The following is a 22,579-nucleotide window of genomic DNA, read 5'->3' as shown; positions in this document are numbered from 1 at the left end:
TCTTTCGTCTGTCACGGTGCCCCAGCACACCGAGCCAACAAAGCCCAGCTCACATCTCACTCAGCACGGCCTTTGCCAGAGCTTTATCCAATCAAAGCGACAAACATGAGACAAATGTCACCGCTATATTCTGCAGCATCAAACTCCGCTTTATTAACACGTATTTGTGGCGTGGCAAAAAAAATCCGTGGGCTTGCAAGTCAGGGCTGGTTTGAATGCACAAGGCAGTGCAGAAGTCATGGAGCTGCTGCCAGCCATGCAATAGAAGCAGAGCTGGTTTTGGGGGGCTGCTGGGAGCAAGCTGTGCAGAGGAGCACGTGAGGTTCATCAGGGATCAGGACCAGGAAGATGATTCCACAGAAGCCAAACACTTGCAATGTTTGGGAAACTCAATAAAAACCTGCATTGGAGCAGACAGCAGGTGCTGATACAGCGACTGGCACTCACCAGCCAGACATGGACTCCATTTTATTACTTCAATTTGTTTTACTTACTCGTGCAGCTCATGGTTTTAAAGAGCCTGTCTGAGCGAGGCAGGGAGACTGAGGTGCATATCAGCAAAGCACTCCCATAGCAAGGGTGAGAGAAATAATAACTTGTCACTGAAAACAGTTGCTTCCTGGGTGAAAAAAAAAAAAACCAGCAGTAATTGAATCCTCATTCTAGAAAGAGTAAAACCCACAAACAAATGTTTTCTGCAACAAACCCCTCATTATGAATATAAAGGTTTTTGTGCGAGACAGCATGCTGCTGTGTGATTGCACGTTTCTGCTGCTGGCTGCTCACATTGAGAGCTGGGGAGGCTGGGTCTCTGCTGTTGGGAAATTCTGGCTGTAGGTACCACATACAGAAAACAGGGAGTGTAAAACCTGGAGCATAATGTCAGTGAATCATACCTCTCCCTAAATCTCCCACTGGACTGGGGCATGGTATGAATTGTCGGCAGAAATCGAAATCTCTAATGTTATCTTTAGGGAAATGAATTGAAAGCAAACTTGGAAATATGCTGATAAAGACCTATGAAAGGTCTGATCTGGCTCCAGTGATGTTTTCACTTCTCCCCAGGAAAATAACAGGAATTTTTACTGCACATCAGGAGGAATGTAGGGAAGCTGGGCATCCAGGATATGGTTTTTAATAAAGGAATCAAACAGAAATGAAACCATGTTTAGGCTTTTCAGTTGAGCTTTTTATGAGTTTTTTGGCTCAGAAATTCCTCACAGACAGGTTTCTCAGTGCTGCCCATAGCACAGCAGGTTAGCTGGGAAACTCAGAACAAAGAAGCTCTCTAAGAAATCAGTGCTTTAGGACATTAGAGGCACTTCCCATAATTTCTTATATGCAAGAATAGACAGAAACCCCATGTAAGAGCACAAAAAGTATATATAAGCATATTTTCTTCAATAAAGACATTTCCATGTGCTTGATACAAAAATTCAAATATTCCAATAGCTTCCACCAGACATCATGACCTAGAGGATTTGTCGCGGTCGCAAGTGCTGCTTTTCCAGATTTCCCTATTTCTTGGGATCAAGATTCAGCAGGGTATTTTTCAGTTTCAGAAAGTCCTGTCCCCCTTCCCATTTCCTCCTTCAGACAGAGCCTGCCTTGAGGTAAAATCATTGCAACATGTTGGGTGTGTGTACCACGAAGTCATCATTAGCATGCAGAATTTATGCACACAGACTGATTTCAGGTTTCGTGCATCACCTTCTGAAACACCAGTGACTGATCAGCTTCTGAAACACTATTTTGGAGCACAACCCAGTGATGACCTTGTCATCAATCTTCATTACTATCAATTCTCAAGCTCCCATTGAAAGTATTTGAAGGGGAGAACATGGACAAGGCTCATACTGTCTACCTTCCTAATGACTTTTTACTGTGTCCCACTCCACAAGCTTTTATGGAAAGTAAGTTGTGGTTGCATAAGAGCAAACCCCCGTGTTTGAATTATTACTTGATTAAGGGACAGGAGACACAGGTAGCAGTAAAAGGTCAGCTCACACATGGGGGAGAAGCCACTGGGAGAGCTCTCCAGGAAACTGGGCTGTGCTGGGTCTGTGCTGTCCAACACATTCATAAGTGCTCTGGGAAATGGGTGAAGGAAGGAGAAATGGGGTGGAGAGCAAAGGAAGGCAATGGAGTGGCAAAGATTTCTGATGAAACTCAGTGATAAGTTATGAAAGAAAATATTCAATGTAGTAAGGGTGAATTGTCTATGAAGAACATCTCCTGAAGACCTTGCCAGACTGAGTGACCAACCAGTAACAGATGAAATGGAGTGCAGGTACATGTGGAACAAAATATCTGGCTGAAAGAACCCCAGAATCCTAACCTCAGTTATAAAATGATGGCTTCTGAGCTGAGCTTAACCCCCACTACCATGAGGAGGAAAACCTTGAATTCATGGTAGAGCACAGAATTGTTTGGGTTAGAAGAGAACTTTAAAGTCCAACCCCCTGCAATGAGCAGAGACATCTTCAACTAGACCAGGTTCCTCAGAGCCTGGTCCAACCCTGAATATTCCCAGGTGTGGGGCATCTCCCACCCCTGGCCCAACGGATCAGCAACTTCATCATCAGAATTTCCCCCTTATATCCTGTCTGAATATACTCTCTTTTAGTTTAAAACCATCTCCTTGTCCTATCACAGCAGGCCCTACTAAAATGTTTGCCCTCACCTTTCTCATAAGTCCCTTTTAAGCACTAACAAGCTGCAGTAAGGTCTCCTTGGAGCCTTCTCTCCTCCAGGCTAAACAATCCCAATTGTCTCAGCCTTTCCTCACATGAGAGGTGCTCCTCCCCTGGATTCACCCTACAGGTCCATGTCCTGTGTATGGTGGGGATCCCAGAGCTGATGCAGCACTGCAGGTGAGGTCTCACCAGGTTGGGGCAGAGGGGCCAAATTTCGTCCCTCACCCTGCAGCACAGATTGCAGTGGTTTTTCTGGGCAGTGAGCACAGCACATGTGGCCAGCTCATGTCCAGCTTTTCATCCACCAGCACCCCCTAGTCCATCTTGGCAGGGCTGCTCCCAATGCACCCAGCCTGTGCTGGTGCCAGGGTTTGCCCTGACCCAGCATTTTGCCTCTGAACCTCACTAGATTCCCACTGACCCACTTCTCAGACTTGTCCAGTCCCTCTGCATGGCACCCCATCCTTCACATCCCAACCACACCACTCAGCCTGGTGTCATCAGCACACTCCTGAGGGTGCACTCACAGATGACTGATAAAAATATAGGTCAATGTTCATTAGAAGTAGGTAAGTAACTCAGAATATATAAATCATAAGGAAAGAATACAATCAAAACCAATGTGGCCCCGCTGTATCTTGAACACTACAAACATTTTTAGGCCATCTGGTAGTAAAAGTCCATAGCCAGAGGGAAGGAGGACAGAAAAAAGGAACTGAAAAATGGATAGCATGTGAACACCAAGATACATTCCATCCACGTCTAAATCTGCTCAGCCCCAGGTACCTTTGTGACAGGTTTTGTAGTCACCACTTTACAGAAGGAAAAACTGATACACAGAGATTTGGTAATTGGCCCAAGGTTACACAGGAGTCTGAGGCAGAAACAGGTCTGTGCCCAGATCTTCAACTCCTGTCTACAAAAGCCAACGTGAAGTGTTGAGACAAGGGAAATGTTCCCAGAGTGGTACAAATTAGGGCATGGCACATACAGTGTGCCTCGCTGTAAGCCTGTAAGTGAATGTTAAATGTGGATTTTGAATGCAATTATTCTGCCCTAGTCACAGAATATCTTTTAAGAGGCTATCTGGCCCATATCAGCTCTCATCACTGAGAATCTCTGTAACCAGCTCACAAATCCAGGGCTGCACTTAGGGGATTAAAACTGATCAGGAAGACAGCAGGAAGGAAAGTAGAAAAGAAAGAGAGCAAGAGAAGGAAGGAGAGGAAAGGAAGAAACAGAAAAGGGCGGGAGGGAGGAAGGGAAAAAGAAAGAAAGAAAGGAAAAGAAAAAGAAAAAGAAAAAGAAAAAGAAAAAGAAAAAGAAAAAGAAAAAGAAAAAGAAAAAGAAAAAGAAAAAGAAAAAGAAAAAGAAAAAGAAAAAGAAAAAGAAAGAAATTACAAATTCTAGTCTTGGTCTTTCATAGGGCTAACCTCTCAACAAAGCCCTTTCTCAATTTGAGAAATGTGGGACAGAAAGAATAAGCACAAAAAGATTGCAGGACAAATCCTGCGCTGTCACATGCAAGAGGGACTCCATTGAAATCGATGGGACTGTACTGATGAAGTCACAGGGGAAAAATCCAACCTGACATCTGTTGAAAATAGTCTTTTTGTTATAAAATATTGAGATATCCATGTAGCTTAGGATGAGGAATAAACAAACAAACAAAATAATACAGCTTTTTACTTTTAAACCATAAACATGTAATCTGTCTATCCCTAGTATGCAGTGTCTTCTTGGGTAGCAATTTCAAAGTGGGAAGTGGGTACTCAAATTGAAAAAAAAGATGCAGTTATCATCCCTGTTCATTTCAATTAGGCTGAAAGATCAGCTGTAATGCCTGCAAAAAGGCTGCTGTGGAGCATCCTGATCCTTACTCCACCCAGCAAATGCCCTGCAGAGATTGCTCTGAAGTGCTTCCTGTGGAGATGGTGAGGTTTTGCAGAGGATAAACACAGTTTGGCAAATAGATTTGAAATGACTGATTTACTCAGATTTCCATGTTTACTGGTTTGCCACTGCTATAATTTGTACTTGTTGTCATATCTCATCTGGCCACATTCTGCACATTTTGTCAGAGTGTGTCTCGAGGATTCTTCTTTTGTAACTTTAGCACCACCACATGGTTTGCAGTGTTTAAAACTCCTGTTAAGAATTTTTATTTTGCTTTCTTATCTTTTTTTTTTTTTTTTTTTTTTTTACTTTTTGTAAAACTTTTGGTTTTCTTTTTGTTTGTTTGTTTGGTTGGTTGGTTGGTGTTTTTGGTGCGAGGAGGACTTTTCACAGACATGAAATAAGTATTTGAAACCACTTCCTTCATGAAGCATGTGCAAGATGAAATACCTCACTCCTGGGCAATTAAAATCTGAATTCTCTCTTAGGGTTACATGGTTTCCATTCTTTCCTTCAAAGCTCCTCAAACAAATGCCATTTTGTTCTTAAATGGACTGGCCAAAAACATTTGTAACCCCACATCAAGAACACTCAGTTCCCTTCTGCTTTGCATATTTCTCACAGTGCATTTTCCAAAAAATTGGCAAATATTGCAATAAATGGCATGTCTTATCTTACAAAGAAAAAGAGAAAGAAGGGGCCCATGCTGATGGCAGCAGTGGATGCCAAAGGGAAGAGATACAGAGACGGTGTCTCTAAACAGACTGAGGAATTTCCCTGCTGACACTGAGCACCCATTTCTTGCCAACATGAATAAATAGGATGGAGTTTTTTCAATGGTCATGTTGATGAGGCTGTTTCACTGTGACTTTGTTTTTCCAGATATGTGCCGGTAGCACTGGTGAGTGTTTCTGTTCCTCTCCTTGTTCCCTGCATGAATAGACCTGATCAATCTGCTCTGAGTTAGCTGATAAGAAAAAAATACTATGTAGCTGAATTCTGTTGCATCTCAAAGATCTAACAAAAAAATTCAAAGGAAAGGGGAAAAAACTAGGTGAAAGTCAGAGGAGCTGTAACAGGGAAATATTGGTATAGTGGTCACAGGAAAATTTACAGAGTGGGTTTGCTTTAGGGGGAGGAACAAAGATAGATGTGACTAACATTCTGCCTCTTCTGAATAATTAAAAGCCATCTCAAGCTGCACAGTAAATGCAAATGGCAAAGTCAATGTACCATTTATCTCCAAAGTTTGCTGCTCACCAGAGTTATCATTCCCAAGGACTTTCTATCAGTCTTGGATGGCAAAACGTGTGATTGTGCTACAGAACCAACCCTCCCTTGCATGGGGTATTTCCAGGTGCTAAGTGCCGTGGGATGCTCTATGCCTGGCCAAGCTGCCATCCTCTATAGACACAAAATGAGATGCCCTCATGGGTCAAGAGGAGCTATACCCTCAAAAGAAGAGGTGCTGACTGGAGTCTCCAGTCTGAAATTACCTGTGAAGTTTAATTTACCACCCTGTTGTATTTATCTCCGTTACATGATCCAAAAATAAAATGTCAGTGCCTGCAATCACCTGAGAAAGACCAGAAAGACTGGGACCAAGGACTACACAAAGGAGTGAACTGTGGGGGGGGAAAAAACCAACAAAATAAAGAACCCATATCATTTGAGGTTAAGAGTTTCAGGGTTTTTAATCAAAATGTATGAAAAGCTACTATACCAGTGTGTAGTAGGAATCTAAACCTCTGGCCAGACTGATGTGTCCAGGACCACAAAGGGCTATTGAAATCAAAGGGGTTCAGGCTGACAGAAAAGTTCTGCCCAGAGGGATTCCATTTAGAGATTAAGACCTTATATTTTAAGCTGCCATCTCTCAGGAGAAAACTATTTTTACTGAGGATGATAATGACTAAGTCATGTTTAACCATGTTTTAGCATAGGAAGTCATGTTCACTGTTTCGCCTGGACTTCTTTTTCTGGAGTATTGTTCTCTCAGTTCCTGGCACAGCAGAGATGAGAGGCAACTTGCATTTTATTCTACACTGTAATATTACAAGACTTAACAAAATCCTCTTATCTTTACTCTTTCTGCCAGCACAATTTGGACAACTATGACAGCTTTGATTGACCCCCTACTACACATTCCTTCCCTACACAGCCCCTACACAACATTCCTTCAGGTTTCATGTTCTGTCTCTCTCCTCCACATTTAATTGAGCACAGACCTCTCTGGCTCTGCTGAGGCAGCCAGGGAGAGGCACTGTGCTCCAGCAGATGCAGGACCAGCTCCCAGAAGAAGCTGTGCCAAAAAAACAATGCCCCCAAGACAACAAACTGCTGGTAGCTTGGAGCCCGTTTTTAGTCTTTCTGATTTCAGACTCTTTGAAACACTCCAGGATTCCAGCTGTCTTACCTAGAGTAAGCCATTTTCATGTTTCTGCATCGAGTTCTCAACAGGGTGTTGCATTGATCTGTGAAAAGACAGTAACAAAGACATCATCTCAAGCATTTAGTGTGCTGGAGCATGGAGCATAGCCATTATCTGTCCTCCAGCTCACACTGAAGCAGCACCATGCTGGAATAAACATATCTTTACTTTTTTATTAAAAAAAATAAAAGGGGGTAATATTAAATGTGTCATTATTTTCTGCTAAAAGCAGAAATAAGAGCATCTGGACAATTACATCCAGTATTTATTCCAAAGATTTCACCAACATCTAATGAAGAGTGCTGGGCTGAGTGGATTTTTCAAAGAGGAAAGTGTTATCCCTAGGAGGATGATGCCTTTCTGTACAAGTGCAGCATTTTTTTTTGGCTCAGAAGTTCAAAAGCAGCTAAGGATCTTTGACGTTTGATTTCTGGAATGCTCAGTGGGAAACAGGTTAAAGGGCTTTGCTCCTTAGAGACTGGGTGATAAAATACATGTAAAAGTACAGCTCCTCTACAACGTCTCTTCATCTGCACTGCATAAAGCAGCTCCTGCCCCTCCAAAAGCTTGGCCCTTGTGTCTCACACAACAACCACAAATTCCCAGCCACACCACAACTGCAGCCCTGCCTACACAGCTAAACCATGGGGTTGGTATTTATGCCTGCAGACCAAAGCTGGGCACCTTGGGGCTCTGCAGAAGGGAGCCCTGCCCTCCCAGCACACACAGAGGACCTGCCCATCCCAGCTGCATCTGCCTAATCCCTCTGGAGGCCAAACAAGCTGGTTAGAACTTTCCTACAATTTTCCACAAAGCCTCCCAGAAGCTGTAATTCACCATATAAACCCAGTATAATAGAGGAGATCTCTAGCTGCAGGCAGCAGGTTGAGGCACATAAATCCTGCCCCTGCAACACACATAGTAAATGAATCCATCAGGAAGCAGGCTGTGGAAAGTCAGGGGATATCACCCATAAAAAATCTGAGACAGCAGCAGAAAACCGATGGACCAATTACAAAAAGTGAAGAAAGAATAACTTCACGGCACTTCAAAGTGTGCTTCAGTTCATTTCAAGGAGAGAAATCTGAAAAAACAGAAGGGAAGAAAAAAACCACCCCCAAAAAAGCCTAAATGATTCACCCCTCTCCACTAAAGAGTTTAGTGATTTAAATAAAGCTCTATAACCCATTACTGAAACTATTATTTCCCTGCAAAGTTGCATCGTGAGACAGGCCTAAAAGCCATCTGCTTGATTTTCCCTTCAGATCATTTATCAAAAGACATTTTTAATGTTTTAGCCTAACTAGTAAAGACTTTTGAGTTTCAGCCAATCGGCGAACCCAGCTGAGTGATAAGGTGTCGGCGCTGTGCATAATCCTTCCTTGTGCAAAGAAAAAAAGCTTTTAAAGTTAATAGCAGCTGAAAATAGAGGAAGGAAATGAAAGTTTGGGAATTAAACCCTGGGGGCATCCCTACCTCTCTACCTACAGAGGAGGCAAGGGCTGGATAATGATCATCTTATTGCCATCAACATATGTACGCCGAGGTCCGTCCCCGACAGGCTCTGCAAATCAGGCAGAACCCGTTCCTCCTGTTTAATCCTTCCACAGGAGTACACAGGCACGCTTTATACGCCTTCTGTTCCAGTCAAAGACATAATTAAATTGAAGTAGCATGCAGAATATCTGGTAAATAATTCCTGGCTATCCGTTACTCCAGAGAAGCGGATGGAGGGAAAGCTTTGGCTAACACAATTTTATATTTTGCAGCCCACAGCGGCTCAGGTTGCTGGACATTACACTTGGGTGCTCTTTAGCCATCTGACAAGCACCAGTATTTTCTTTCAATCCAGGGAAATGGACCCCCAAATGATTAAAGTCAGCACGCCAGGGCACCATAATGTGAATCAATGGAAGGATTAACATGTAGCAATTTTCCATTGCTTTCCATAGGAGCCTCTCAAAGCAAATACATAAACGCTTAATTAAGCCTTGCAGGGCCCACACGAAGTAAATAGGTATAATTAAACCAGTACAAGGGTTCATTACTTAACTCAGATGCAAAGGGCACAGCAAAATCTTTTCTCCTGCAGATTGAACGGGGTGCACTGAAGATATTGCCACTGCTCCACTGATGAGCATCCTTCCCCAGCCAAAACATTAAACTGGTGTGAGGAATGTGAGGAGTGAGACCTCTCACCACTCATGCTGTCCAAAGACCATGCCTCTCCACATCCTAGCTCAGCACAGAACAGCAACCACATGGTCAGCAGCCAGCAGAAAGAGCCAGTCATTTCACATCAGCATCAAAAGTCCCACCAGCTGCTTCCCTAGGATCACAAGTGAAACACCTGTGACCAGCCTAACGCTGCACATTCATCAACTAAATTGAAAGAAAGGTGCATCAGCCAGATAAAAAGTCACTTCACTGTAGCTAATCACATTTTACGCTCAAATAGGGCCTTAAATCCCAAGCAGTTCTGAAGAATTCAGCAAAACTCACAAATCACACAGTGAGCCAAAGTGACAGGGTTTGCAACTTGGCGAAGCAAGAGTGAGCCCAGGAGACCCGGAAGAGTTTGTGCCAAGTTTGTGTACATTTATATAGGTACAGGTGCATGCACAGACATGGACAGCTGTGGCTTGGCAAGACGCTGCAAGATGCAGCCACAATTTATGACAGAAAGGGTAGAAAAAGCCCACACAAAACCTCCATCCCCATCCAGGCATTTAGGGACACAGTGCAAGAAGGAATCTGGCCACCATGGAAGACTCCCTGCTGCTCCTCAGAGCAGACACTCATATCTCAGCTTCCTCTGCCACCAATGCTCTTGAAGAACCAGTTCCATACACCTATTCAGTTCCCACTTTGGAAAAAGCTGAAACATTTTTTTAATCCACGTTCTCTTGAGTGCCTGGGAAATACTGGCAAAAACTGCCCTGTGATATTCTTTTTTAGCTTGTGATAACTAGACTTCACCCTGGGTAGAGACTCACTAAGGTCTCAAACCTCTGAGACAGTTGAGCCATCCAAGGACTCTGGCACCATGACTTCTTTCATCTGGCTGATTGCCACTTAACATCAGTGCAGGAGACTGTGGAGATTGTGGAGGCTGTGTCACATTAAGTTAAAGAAAAAAGATAAATTGTCGTTTGAAGCTGTAATTTCAGCCTTTAAGGATGCCCTTCAGTATCCTTGCAGCATTGCAGGGATCCTGGTGCTCAAGGAAGATATTCCACTCCCTCTGACCTGGCAGTTAATTAATCTTTGAAGAAATCTAACCCCTCACATGCTGAGGAAGAGCCAAGAGTTGATGAGGACAAGACTTTGAAACCAGGGTCCTCCTGCTGGGTGAGGAAATGCAAATTATTCCCAGGTGATGGGTATAGGAATGAGGCACAGATTTTATATGATATCTGAGTCAAGGTAATGCTTTTTTATTATTGGACAAAATATAAGCCATTTATTTCATTCATCACTCACCTTTAGAGAGAGGGAGATTTGTGCCTGTTCAATTAAAAAGAAACAAAAGAACATAGTTTGATAAGAGTATGTGCAGCCCCATCACAGCAAGTCTTGCAGTCATTTTTTGTATGTTGAATAAAATATCGGCCTTTTATTAAGTTCAATACATTTCTTAATTTGTTTTAGACTGTGTTCACTTCCTTGTTATTGTTTTAAATTCACAAGGGATAATTTTAAACTAATCTTCTCATCTTTTGCAGAAAACCCTCATCAATAAGCACTGAAAGGATGATTAAAATATCACTCCATGTAGAACAAACTAAGTCAAAATTACTGTGGGGAGTAAATTACCCTAACAGAGATGTAATGCCAATGCCTTAATTTTATGTAAGATTTATTATTGGAAAGGAAAAAGAAAATGTATCCTCAGTGCTGTAAGCAGGTCTTTGTCAAAACAGCTTTTTTAAACAGATAAATAGCGTGGTTTGGTTTAATACTTCTTCATCCACACTGAAAGAAAAACTCAATGGAGAAAAATGATAACAGCCTTATCAGTGTCCCAGGGATGCAATGTCCAAGTGTCCACCGCACCTGAATTTGCCTCTCCAGGCTGCAGGGATGTGGTTGTACCAGCTCACTTCAGGCTTTTACCTCACACTGAGCTCTGTGCCATCTCTGGAGCTGATGTCTCTGCCCAGGAGTGTCCCCATCCCTGCAGCCAGCCCAGATCCTCCAGGGCTCAGCCCCACCTGTCCAGCAGGAGCTGCAGCTCCCAGCTCATTGCCCTCGCCCATGTTCCTTCCCCGGCAGGAGCCAGAACTGCCCCTGTCCAGGGATGGATTGCACATCACACTTCCCACATTATTTTAACACTGCTTAAAAAGAGAGAGCAATGTGGTCCTAAAATATCCTGGCAACAAGGCTCCAAAGCTGAACAGCTCCTGGGCTAACCTTCCATTATCATCCTTGCACTGTGGTTTTGCTCCAGCTACGAGCAATAGCCTGTAAAGCTTGGATATTTTCCTTTTTTCTTTCTTTTTTGTTGTTGTTCTTGCTTTTCTTTTCAAGCATCTTTTCATTCCCTCCCAACAAATGTTCCTTTATTCTCTTGAAACCTTTCCAGGGTTCCCTGCCTACCTATTGACCTTTGATTTATATGGAATCAGATTTACTCAGCTAGTATGATTGTCAAACTAATTTTTGGAACTTTCTATACTAACCCATAATCCTTAAGGATATTTTTATTTCTTTAATCTAGATATGACTATTTGAATTCTTCAGCTATTACAGCATTTTGTTCTCAGGTAAATTCCTTAAGGATACCTCCTCATGTTTTCACATTTCTTCCTGATTCTAACTAAGTGGCAAAAATTATGACCACATTGAGCAGCCCTTTAGTGATACAAAATAATGCACTTTTAAGTTTAGGTCTACAGAGATAAATTTTTAGGTCCTCGAGATAAATTTTTATAACCATTAAGATCTGATGCATCCTTCTTTATTCTGCTGCACTTAAAACATTTTTATGACAAGAGAAAGTCAAATGACCAATGTATTTCCAAATCCTGCCAGCCACTGTGTTTGTAAACTGACCAAATGTTAATTTAGCCATCAAAGTAATTTTCAGCAGACTTTTCTTTTGCTGTTAGACTCGAACAGATTTCTCTGATGGGCAGCTGATAAACATCCAGGGCTAGACTGACTCAAACACTGGCAAATATCTGCCATAGCAAATTATTCTAGAAGATAAAAGCAAAAGGTACGGCTGCCAAAAATTAAATTATCTTCTTTTGTCTAAATTTTCAGTCAAAACTGAATAAGTTATTCAGTTATTCTAATGCAGTTTCTTGGTGGTCAGCAGTGACTATAGTGCTGCAGAAGCAGAACAGATGCTCAGATCCTGCCTCCAACCAAAACACTGGACAAAAAGAGCAGCACCTTGGATGAAGTACAGAGAGACAAGCAGACCATCTCTGCAGCACAGAGGAAATTCCCAGGAGAACCAGTAAAGGAATCATGGTGCCCAGTGTTTGTCTCAGTGCTGGGCTCACTCCTGTTCTTCACCTCTTGTTCCACATGGATGTCCCTTGCCTTGGAACCTCCCTGCTTTTGACACGTTGAATTTTCCCATTCTCCTCTGTGAAAAGAGACACATAATTCAGTTATTTATTCAACCTCTGCTGCTTCTGCTGCAAAATTACCCTTTACATTTTGCAGAATCCCTGTTGCCTCATTCACTTCTTATTCTTTATCCACTTGGAATCCCTCTTATTTATTTTTACTTCTTGTCCAATTTTCCTTTTGCCTTCTATCTTTCCTACTCTTATGGCTCCTTTAACACTTCTCAGTTTATCCTGTAATTTTTTCAGACCACCTCTAAGTTCAATCTTTCACAATTCACCTGTCCTTTGCTGCCCCTCTTCCCACTCAAAAGTCACAGTTATCTGCATTATTTTGCTTTCACAGTTCTCATGGCAGCACAATGGCAAAACTCCTATTGATTTCAGTGGAAATGGGGCTCTAGGAGTATTTATGGCTTTGCACAACACACATAAGCCCTGGGCAGGGGGAGACAATGTAATTAAGCAATCGGGGACGACAGCCCGCACTGCGCTGCCGATTAATGGCTGTGCAGCGTGTGTAATAAACGTGAGCCTCTGGCACACCTGAGGTGAGCATTAATCAGCCCTGTGGTCCAACCTGAGAACTCAGATCATTATGAAATGGGTAGTTAAAACATTAAAATGCCCTTTTTTAAGTGATAGAAGTCATTAATCAGAGCAGAGATCTACTCCCGTGTCCATGACTCCATCAGGCTGCAGTGACTTACCACCACTTTTCCTCTTTATGCTGCAGACAGAAAGGTGGGACACAAGAAAAAAGACAAATGTACAAGCTGCTTGCCCACCTCACCCAAGAAGGGATCTGTCTGAGCCCATGGAGGGCTCCCTCATCCCATTAATATCCCCGTGAGGCCAACAGAAGCTCCTGCCTTGTGCCACCACTCAAAGACAACGTGGTGGTGTCACAGCCACAAGGGGCTCTGGTCACAGAGGGTCACTCAGAGAGGGGCACTGAGTGTGACCACACTGCAGCTCAGGCACTGCCTGCACTCTTGTTGGCACAGGAGAGAACTGAGAGCTGCTTTCAGAGGCAATCACCATGGCTCCTAAATTCATTAAGCTGGGAATCACAGCCCTGCTGAAACTGAGCCTGGTTTGCCTTAAGGGTTGTGTGAGGCACCTCATGCCCCTTGGAAAACCCAGCACTGCATGCCTCGGCTGACATCCCACTCTCTCTTCCCCCACATAGCTCAGGGCTCACCTGTAGCCTCTGGTGCTTTCCTGGCCATATTCACAATTTAACATAATTTTCCAGTAGCCTAATCCTCCCAGGTGCCTTTGGATGGGCAGAGCTCTCACTGCCTGCACGTTCTGCGGTGGCCATCTGCAGAGGTGGTGAGGAGGAGGAGGAGGAGGGAATCCAATCATGGCTAATGGTGAGCCTGCAGGTGTACACCTGCCAAAACATCCTCTGCTCCGTGCTGCACGCCCTAACACTTTAGGACAAACCTTCTCCCACCTTCCTTCCGTCTCCTACCAGAAAAGCTGCACTCAGATGGTGAGAGAGGCTGAAACCCACACCCCCACACCGGGGGCTGAGCTGTTCTCACTGGTGCCCCAGATAATTCTGCTTTAAGTTATCAGACCTCCTCCTGTGAATCAGCTTTTGAGTAGCAAACAAGGTAAAAAAGAAGCGGGCAAGAGCAGAAACATCAGAAACAAGTAGAGAAGCCAATCTCATTCAACAAAGACTGAAGTTTTCTGTTGTCCAGTGCTTTTTCCCCAGCACAGAGAGCAATGCAGAAGACACAGTCCTCCAAATTCCACACTTCACTAAATAGTTTCTTTCTCTCCATTCACATTGGGAAGGGCAGCTCGATGCTGTGTTTGTTTTCCAATTTAAGGCCCACACCAACACGTTCCAAAAGTGTTGGCATTTTCATTTTGTTCAGCTTAATGGAGGGTGACTCAAACCTTAAGCTGTTTGATTTTGGAAAGCAAATCAAATATACAGTGCAGCAGAGGGTGAGGAATGTTACAGCTCTGTACCAGAGACATATTTAAAAGCAAATTTCTCTGTTTCCCTTCCAGAAAAACTCAAATCCCTGTTCAGTTCTGTTGCATCCATACATTTCCCTTCTGAAGGGACCTACCACAGACATCCAATAGCTTCACATGCCTGCCATTTCTTTTTTTCATTTCTTTTTTTTTTTACCTTTGTGAATCACTGACACTTCCTTCCAACTCCCTCAAAGCCAAACTGGCACAAGTCTCTCTGTCCTTTCTACATGTTAAGCACAGCCAGAATGGCCACAGAGCACAGCAAGAGGTCTGAACTCTCACATACATGGAGGTGATGCAAAAAGAGCACAAAACCTCACTTGGCCCCTGAGGCTTTCTGCACATATAGCAGGGTTTCCACAAGCTGGACACTGATGTACCCCACTCCACTGGTGCCTTTGCTGCCCTGTTATACCGTGCAGGTGAACAGGTAAGCTGCAGAGAGTGATGATTTTTCTTATTTGCTGCAATTGGCTTTGCAGATCTGCAGCACAATTAACCAGGCTGGATCCTAGCAGAGATTTTGAGGTATGTAATTTTTTTCCCCATGTGCAAACTGCAGCATTCTGGGGGAGCAGTGGAACATCAGAAACAAGCACCAGACGTTTTGTAACCAGACCAAAGCTCTCTGCTTTCATCAGGAGGAGAAATATTCTAGAAGAAGAGTATGTGCCACAAGTCTTGGCTGTGAGGGTGGTGAGGCATTGGAACAGGTTGCCCAAAGAAGCTGTGGATGCCCCTGGAGCTATATAAAGTCCGGCTGGATGAGGCTTTGAGCACTAGACCACCTGGTCTAGTGGAAGGTTTCCCTGCCCATGGCAGAGGGGTTGGAACTAGATGATATTTAAGGTCCTTTCCAACCCAAACCATTCTGTGATTCTCTGAATCAGGAGCAGGAATATAAGCATTTGCTTCTCAGAGCTGAATTCATCAATACAGAAGATAATACAACAGTGTGTTTCATACAAAATAAAACCAGAAATAGCAGGTTTTGGAGGCTCAGCAGAACTTTTGAATTTCTAAATCACATAACCAGCTGGCAGCTCTGTAGCATGAGGGGCAAAACTTGCCCCAGTGCTCATGGGCAGTACAACATTCAAACCTACCCTGGAGACTGCTCTGGCACAAAGGGAGCTGCACATCCAGGCACAGCCGCAGCTGCTGGTGCAAACCAGAGCTAACTCTAAGGAAACCATGGCCACAGGGTGAATACAAATCACCAGAGGCCTGTCATTTAAATGGCAACATGGGAGCAAATAAAGGCTGAGGCAAGTGACTAGCTAGAATTAGATCTGGGAGGATTAAAGGAGAAGCCCTACTGAAGAAGACAATTTCTGGGTGTCTCTTTGTTCAGCCTTTACCTATCCAATCTGAAATACTCAAGCCTATTTCAAAGCATTCAATTTTGGTTTTATTAAAAAAAAATAAAGCATAAATGAATCACTCTTTTGGCTGTGACAGTCAGCTCTCCAGCTAGTAAGAAAATTTCAGAAGTTTTTGTAGTAAATAGCTTCCAGCAGAGAATGATTAACATGAAGATTGATTGTGTGATTTGCTGTTGTATATGGTAAACGTTTTCTGCAACTAAATAAGAAGAGCACGATCCTACCCTGTGGGAGGGCTGGCTTTAACAGCTCAGAACATCCCAGGGAAAAATAGGTGCTCTCAAAAAACTGTAAAAGAAGTACTAAATGGTGTTTTCTCTTTCCACCACGGAAGGTCAGGATGACCTAGCACTGCTGGGTAACATGCTTAACTTGGGGGATGATAATTACAGGTACATTTCCACCTCCAGTGCTGAGAGAAAATACCACACTGGTATTAATCACACCTTCAGCACCAAGCTGTTGTGTGTGTGGCCCCCAGCAGACCTGTGGCAGTGGTGGAGGCAGCTCTTACCTGAGCTCTCAGCCTCCTACACCTGGGTTGTGCTTCCACGTTCACCAGAGCCACACGAGGTGCTGATTTTATAATATCAATAAAACAGCAGATATCCTCAAATGCACAATGAGCTCTTAACAATGCCCCAGATCCTGTTTCCTCACTTCTTTTCACCAAAATGATAAAAAGCCTGTCTTCTACCTACCAAATACACAACTAGATACCCCCATAATGTGTCTGCTCAGCCTGTTTTCTGTAATGAAAATTTTTTCTAGAGAAAAGGCTCCCACACTGTCACTCAGAACAAATATGCAAAATTAATAGCATATTTCAAGATCTTTGCAGGCACAATCCCATTTTCTGTGATGGAAAGGGCCTATTTTGGACAAAAGCAAGCAATGCACTTGCCTGGGGCTCCAGGAAAATGTGCAAACCCTCCAGAGTATCCTTGAGAGAAGAAAAGGACCCATCTGTCTCAGGTCTCCATTTCTAACAGTGCACAAATAGCACTTGCAGAAGCAGCCTTGAATCATCAGAGCTGCTTTACTGCATCACTCACTGCAGCACTGCTGAGGAGAGAAGTGGGGCAAGGCAGAGCCTCCACAACTGAGCACATTCTGAGCAGGGAAAAAAGTCTTGGCAAAAGAGCCCTTTCATTTCTCCTCCATATCTGTCACATTTAAAAGAGAAGGGAAGGAGGGAAGGGGGGTGCTCAGGCTTGGGAGAGGAGCTGGGATGTGGGCAGATGCTGGAATTTGAGACAATTGTTTGGCAGCAGGTAGCTTTTTATAAAATGCTTCATGGCTCAGTCTCATCTGAAGCTTTGCAAGCAGAGAGACACAAGAACACTTCAGTCATTACTTCAGATTCCCAGACTTTCAGACAGCTGCACATGCTCAAAAATCCTACAAAAATGTTATAATCAGTACTGCAGAGACCCTATGGGGGTACTAAGGATGATTTCCCTGTCTGGTGTTTCATTTCACTTACCCCTCTATAGCAGGTAGTATCTATACACTAACATTATTCTCCTTTCTGCTTTAATTTGGGCTTGGAGCTGCCTTAAACTGATTTTATGCTTACTTAAGAAGCTGCATTACTTCCAGCAAGAGATGGCTTTTACTGAGAGCATTTCCCCCAGTGACTTTTTAATCTTCCTACCCTTGACCTTTCAGTTCAAAATATTAAACAAATCACAAGCTATTACTTGTATTTATTAGGCCATTAAAAGCCAAACCCACCTTTTCCCAAAAGCTATGTAGGAAAAGGGGAGCCCAAAGCAAGAAGGTCTAGATAATTATAGCACTAAAGACCAAACACATGTGAATTATTCTTGTGACATTTTCCATTCTGGTTGCCATCTTCATAATGAAAATGAGGCGCCAGAAGCTTCATTCCCTATATCCAAACTTTATGTGATTTCAGTTATGTGCTACATTACTTTGAGGTTTTTCAATATTTGGAAGCTGGGCCAGCTAGCCATTCTCCTAAATTTCTGACTACAGACTTAACAACCCATGGAGAGGAATGCATTTTAAGACCCAAGTTCTCAGCCTATATAAATGCACAGATATGGAAAACGTTATGGCACAGCTCTTCTGTGCACTGTGCCCACTAAAAGGCAGCACACAGAGAAATGCAACAGGTCAAAGATCAGGAAAAAACTTTTAGTGAAACACAAATTTTCAGGGAAAAAGCAAGCAAACAAATAAAAGCCATAAAAACCATACAGAAACTTTGAGGAGCAAGAGGTTTAAGAACAGCTGCAAGTCTTGGCAGTGTTGATGGTATTTTATATGAAGTAGCTATTACAGAACAGGACAGTTTACAGCAATAGATACCTCAGTGGCTTCCTTCTCTCTTTTCCAGTGACTACATTGCAGACAAGATTCCATTAATTTACTTTGCAATCACACTTTTTTAAGTTCAAGTGGAGAATGTGAAAGGGCATCATATATCAGTGTATTATGACAAATTCTTCCATGTCCAACACTGCCAAAAAGCTGCATTTATTCACCTGCTTCTGCTCAACCCAACTCTTCTATGAGGAGCTGCAGCACATTAACTTGAATGCTGAATTTTGAGCTGCTGTCCAAAAGGGCAAAAAGCTCATATCTGTGAGGAAGGGGGAGATGTTCAGGTGCAAGCCAATATTTATTAAAGAGCATGACTTCCAAGTGCAGAACCAAAGAAGGTGGGAATAAAAAGGAAATTTGAGGGAGGTCTTTACTCGTATTTTAATTTGCAATGGAGGAAGCACAGAGTTTCTCAGAGCTCCTGCAACAGCCCAGGGTGACAAAGAGCAGGTGCCTGGGTGTTTCACTCTTCCCTGCCAAAGGAAGGTCAGCTTGTGTCCTGCAGAGGCTTATGCTACAGCAAGACAGTGGGAGGCATGGTTCTCAGCCCAGAGAAAAGATTTATGAGGTTTGGTGTTATTGTTTGTGTTTATCACTGCCTGTCCCTCCACAAAGGCACTAACAGACAAGGAAAGGGCTGGAATGCTCACAGGCAGGGAGCTTCCAAGTGGCACTTTCACCCAATCCCTGAGTGCCTGCAACTCATTCCTCTTAGCAGACCTATTCACACTTGGAGGTTACCAAGTTTTACAGCCAGCCCCCTGTAACAAGATGAGGATGAGGGTGATGACCATTTTGCCTCTAAAGCAGCAAACTCGATGTGGTACTTTCACACTACTCAGCTGAGCCACACATTACACTGCTGTCTTGGTCTCTGCTAACAATCATGCAGAGATATCAGACATTTCCTAAGAATCAGGTTACAAAAATGTAGCTGAGAGACATGCAAGGACATAAAAATTCCAATGAGATAAAAGCATCCCTGTTTACATAGCAATTCTGCTTCATTAGACTCAATGTTGCTTCATTATATTCAATGCCATTTAGTTTTGATGTTCATTTCAAGGCTGCTTGTTTATACTGAGACAGAGAGGGGGAAACACTAAAAACCCTGGGCTGAATGCAATGTTGAAATGGATTTTAATATGCAATAAAATGTATATATCATGTTCTAGTTAAGATAGCATCACTATTTGCTTACATATGTTTCTGTACAAACGATAGCCTAAAAAATAAGTTTGCCTTCAGTAAATCCCATAAGCAGAGAAACTCTTGATTGAAGCAGCTCAGAAACTATTCAGAACAGAGATATTTTTTCACCTATTGATGAATATTTTCTGCTAGATGATATCCACTCCTATTCAGGGTTTCAAAGAAACTTTTTTTTTTCTCAGGGATGAATTTCACTTATTAGTATTGATGCCTACGTCCATCTGGAGTCTTTGCCAATGGCAAAAATCCAAGGGACATGGGCTGGTACCTTTGAGGCAGAACAGACTACTTGCCACACTGTAAAATTGCCTACTTTCTTAAAATGCTTTTTATCAAATTTCTTATATGCAGCAGCTCAAACCCACTAAGGGCTTAATTTTTCATTTTATTGTATGCTATTTTGCACATCTTGCTATAGGGTTTCCCTGAAAGTGCATAAACTCATTTTAATTGTTCCCAGTGCTGACTCCCATTTAATTAAATGGTAGTACTCCAGCAAGATTTATTATACAGAAACTGAGACTTTTTTAAAGCTGTAACAGAACATATAATAGATGTGTCACATTTTAAAAGCCTAATTAAATCTATTGTTTCTCTATGTCCTCAGCATGTCTCTCTCAAGTGTAAGATATAATTTTAAATGGCTGAGATGTTTATTTCCATGATCATTTGAGCTGGATCCACGTTTTGGGTGGGTGCTTTGGCAAAGGGGATGGAGCAGGCAGTGAAGGTGTGTGGTGTGGGCACTGAATTTAATTCAGGCAAGTGAAAGGAGTGAGAAGCAGAGGACTTGTTCTGCCTTTTGTGGGTTTAATCTGATGTCCCTGCATGGGGAAGGGTATTGAGCCAGGCTTAGGGAGGCAGGTGGAAGCCAGTCCCATTCCCTCCCAATGCACAGAACTTTCTGGCCTTCCACACCCCCAAACTGAGCCTGAGCCCTGCAGAGATGAGCAGGGGAGAGCTGGACCAGCAGGGAACCTTCCCACCTCAGCACAGAGCCTTTCCAAGCCAAACACACCCATCACTCGTGGGCACAGGCAGGCTTCACCTGCCTGCCCCAGGGAGCAGAGGAGGCTCTGACCCCAGCCAGGAGGACATAGAAGAGTGCAGCAGCCAGTGCCAGCATGGCAGCAGAATGCTTTCCTTCAGGGATTCCCCCCAGCACAGGCTGTTCTGCACTGCCCCATCCTCAGGGATGTGCCTCATAAATAAATCATTTGTCTGTAGCTGCCTGGGATGGCAGCTTTGCATGAGCTTCCCCCTCCCAGCTCGGGGGCCCTGGAGTTTGGTTTCTTTAAGCACATCACATGCCAGCTCTCAGGTGCTAAAAGGAAAAAAATTACAGGGATTATTAGGACAGAGCCAGGCAGGATTTTTTTCCAAAGCACCCAGCATTAAGGAGACTCTGGTCCCAGAATGGAAGCTTGCAGCACTTGCAGGGTAATTCGGCTACAGGCTGCCTTTCTGAGAGAAATTCCTCCTTATCTGTAATCTGGGAACATGAGGGATGTGCAGCATTTCAGAGACAAGCTGAGCTGCAGCTGAGGGAGGATTTGAGGCCAAACTGGGCTGTCCCAGCAGTGCTTGAGCAGCAGAGCAGGACCCAGGGCTCACTCAGAGCTGCTCCTGCTGTGGTCAGAGCCACTGCACCCCATCCCTTCTGCACAGTTAACACAGCCTCAGCTCATTTTAAAGGCAATCAAATCCAGCCAGGCCCTAAAAAGGAGAATAATAACAGGCACCAAGGGAGGCAAATTCCCTTAGAGATCATTGGAGATTATCTTAAGAGAAGAAAATTCAGTGCAAGCTCAACATAAGATGTAATAATTCCTGAGAAACACCCTTTTATGGAGAATCAGAAGCAGAGTGGTTATTTAGTCTTTGGCATCTATAACCTCTTATAGTGAAGAATACATTGTAATTATTTAGTCTTAAATAAGTAATCACTTTTTTCCTTCTTTAATCTTCTGAAAATAATTTTATTACTTGAGGTTCATTAACTGTTTCCAGCAGAATAACCAGCTTTATTTAATTAGCTGGATGAAGCTTTTTAGTTACTTATTTTCTTTCCATCACTGATTAAACATTAGTTTCAGAAGATTAGCAGCCATTTTCTTCCAGTCAGTATGCTCTCTAGTTTATAATGTTTCCATGGGAGAAAAAAAATTTGCAGTACATCAAACTGAAATGCTGTGCTAACTTAGAAAAGAGACCAGTGAGAAATAAGGTTTGCTGAACTCTTTCATCTGCTGTCCAAACCTAAGCAGTGGAAATAGTAAAATGTTCAAAAGCAAAATGAGTACCACTTGTAAGGGACCAGATTTTCCTGCTACACCTTTATTACTGAGCAAGAGCTGTGCTCTGGTTATCCTCAAAGGGAAACCAGCACAACATAAGCATAAACCTGATTTAATACATGAATTCCACTCACCTAGATTTGACACCAAAGCACATCACTTCACAGATTGAAATACGAACTGCTGCTCTCCCAATCCAATTCCAGCACATTATGGGCATCAAACATTCAGGATTTATTCTTTTCCTTAAATCTGACTTTAGGCAATTCCTACAGCAGTCAGTTCTACATGTTTTCTGTAGAAGTGGGGAGCCAAAAATGCCTTTGCATGCTTCAGCTGACCAAAAAGGACAAAACAAGCGTGCACATGTGAGACCTTTTTGGCAAAGCGAAACTCCTTGTATGCTACCCTGGAAGGAAAGGGGCGTGGATGGGAGGGGAATGGTGAAAGTAAGGAAGAAACTTTCTTGGGAACAGACATTGTCTGTGTCTTTACAAAAGCACCAGCGAGGCAGCAAACAGCCGTGCCATCCTCCAGCCTGCCAAGTGCAGGGAGAGGAGGCTTGCAGGGTCCTTGGGCAGGACCCTGGGGCACTGGGAATCCAGCAAAGGCTCAGCAGGTGAGGAATATTTTTATCAACTATTTACATTCCTGTCTAAAGGACCAGTCACTGCAGAAATCATCACCTTCTCTATCTAAACCCCACAGTGACAAAGAGCTG

At 43.2% G+C, this 22,579-nt stretch overlaps 1 long non-coding RNA gene across 1 annotated transcript; it reads right to left on the bottom strand.

Moving 5' to 3' along the window:
* Positions 1 to 502: 502 nt before the first annotated feature.
* LOC134416809 (uncharacterized) lies at positions 503 to 22,140 on the bottom strand. Its single transcript, XR_010027407.1, has 3 exons — positions 21,993 to 22,140; positions 7,009 to 7,066; positions 503 to 619 (listed from the first exon to the last, which is right to left on the bottom strand). It is a non-coding gene; the product is annotated as an uncharacterized LOC134416809 (long non-coding RNA).
* Positions 22,141 to 22,579: the final 439 nt, after the last annotated feature.

This window comes from Melospiza melodia, chromosome 3 (genome assembly GCF_035770615.1).
Source record: "Melospiza melodia melodia isolate bMelMel2 chromosome 3, bMelMel2.pri, whole genome shotgun sequence".
Lineage (NCBI taxonomy): Eukaryota > Metazoa > Chordata > Aves > Passeriformes > Passerellidae > Melospiza > Melospiza melodia.
Note: the sequence above shows the minus strand (reverse complement) of the source record. Positions and strands in the feature narration are given on the sequence as shown.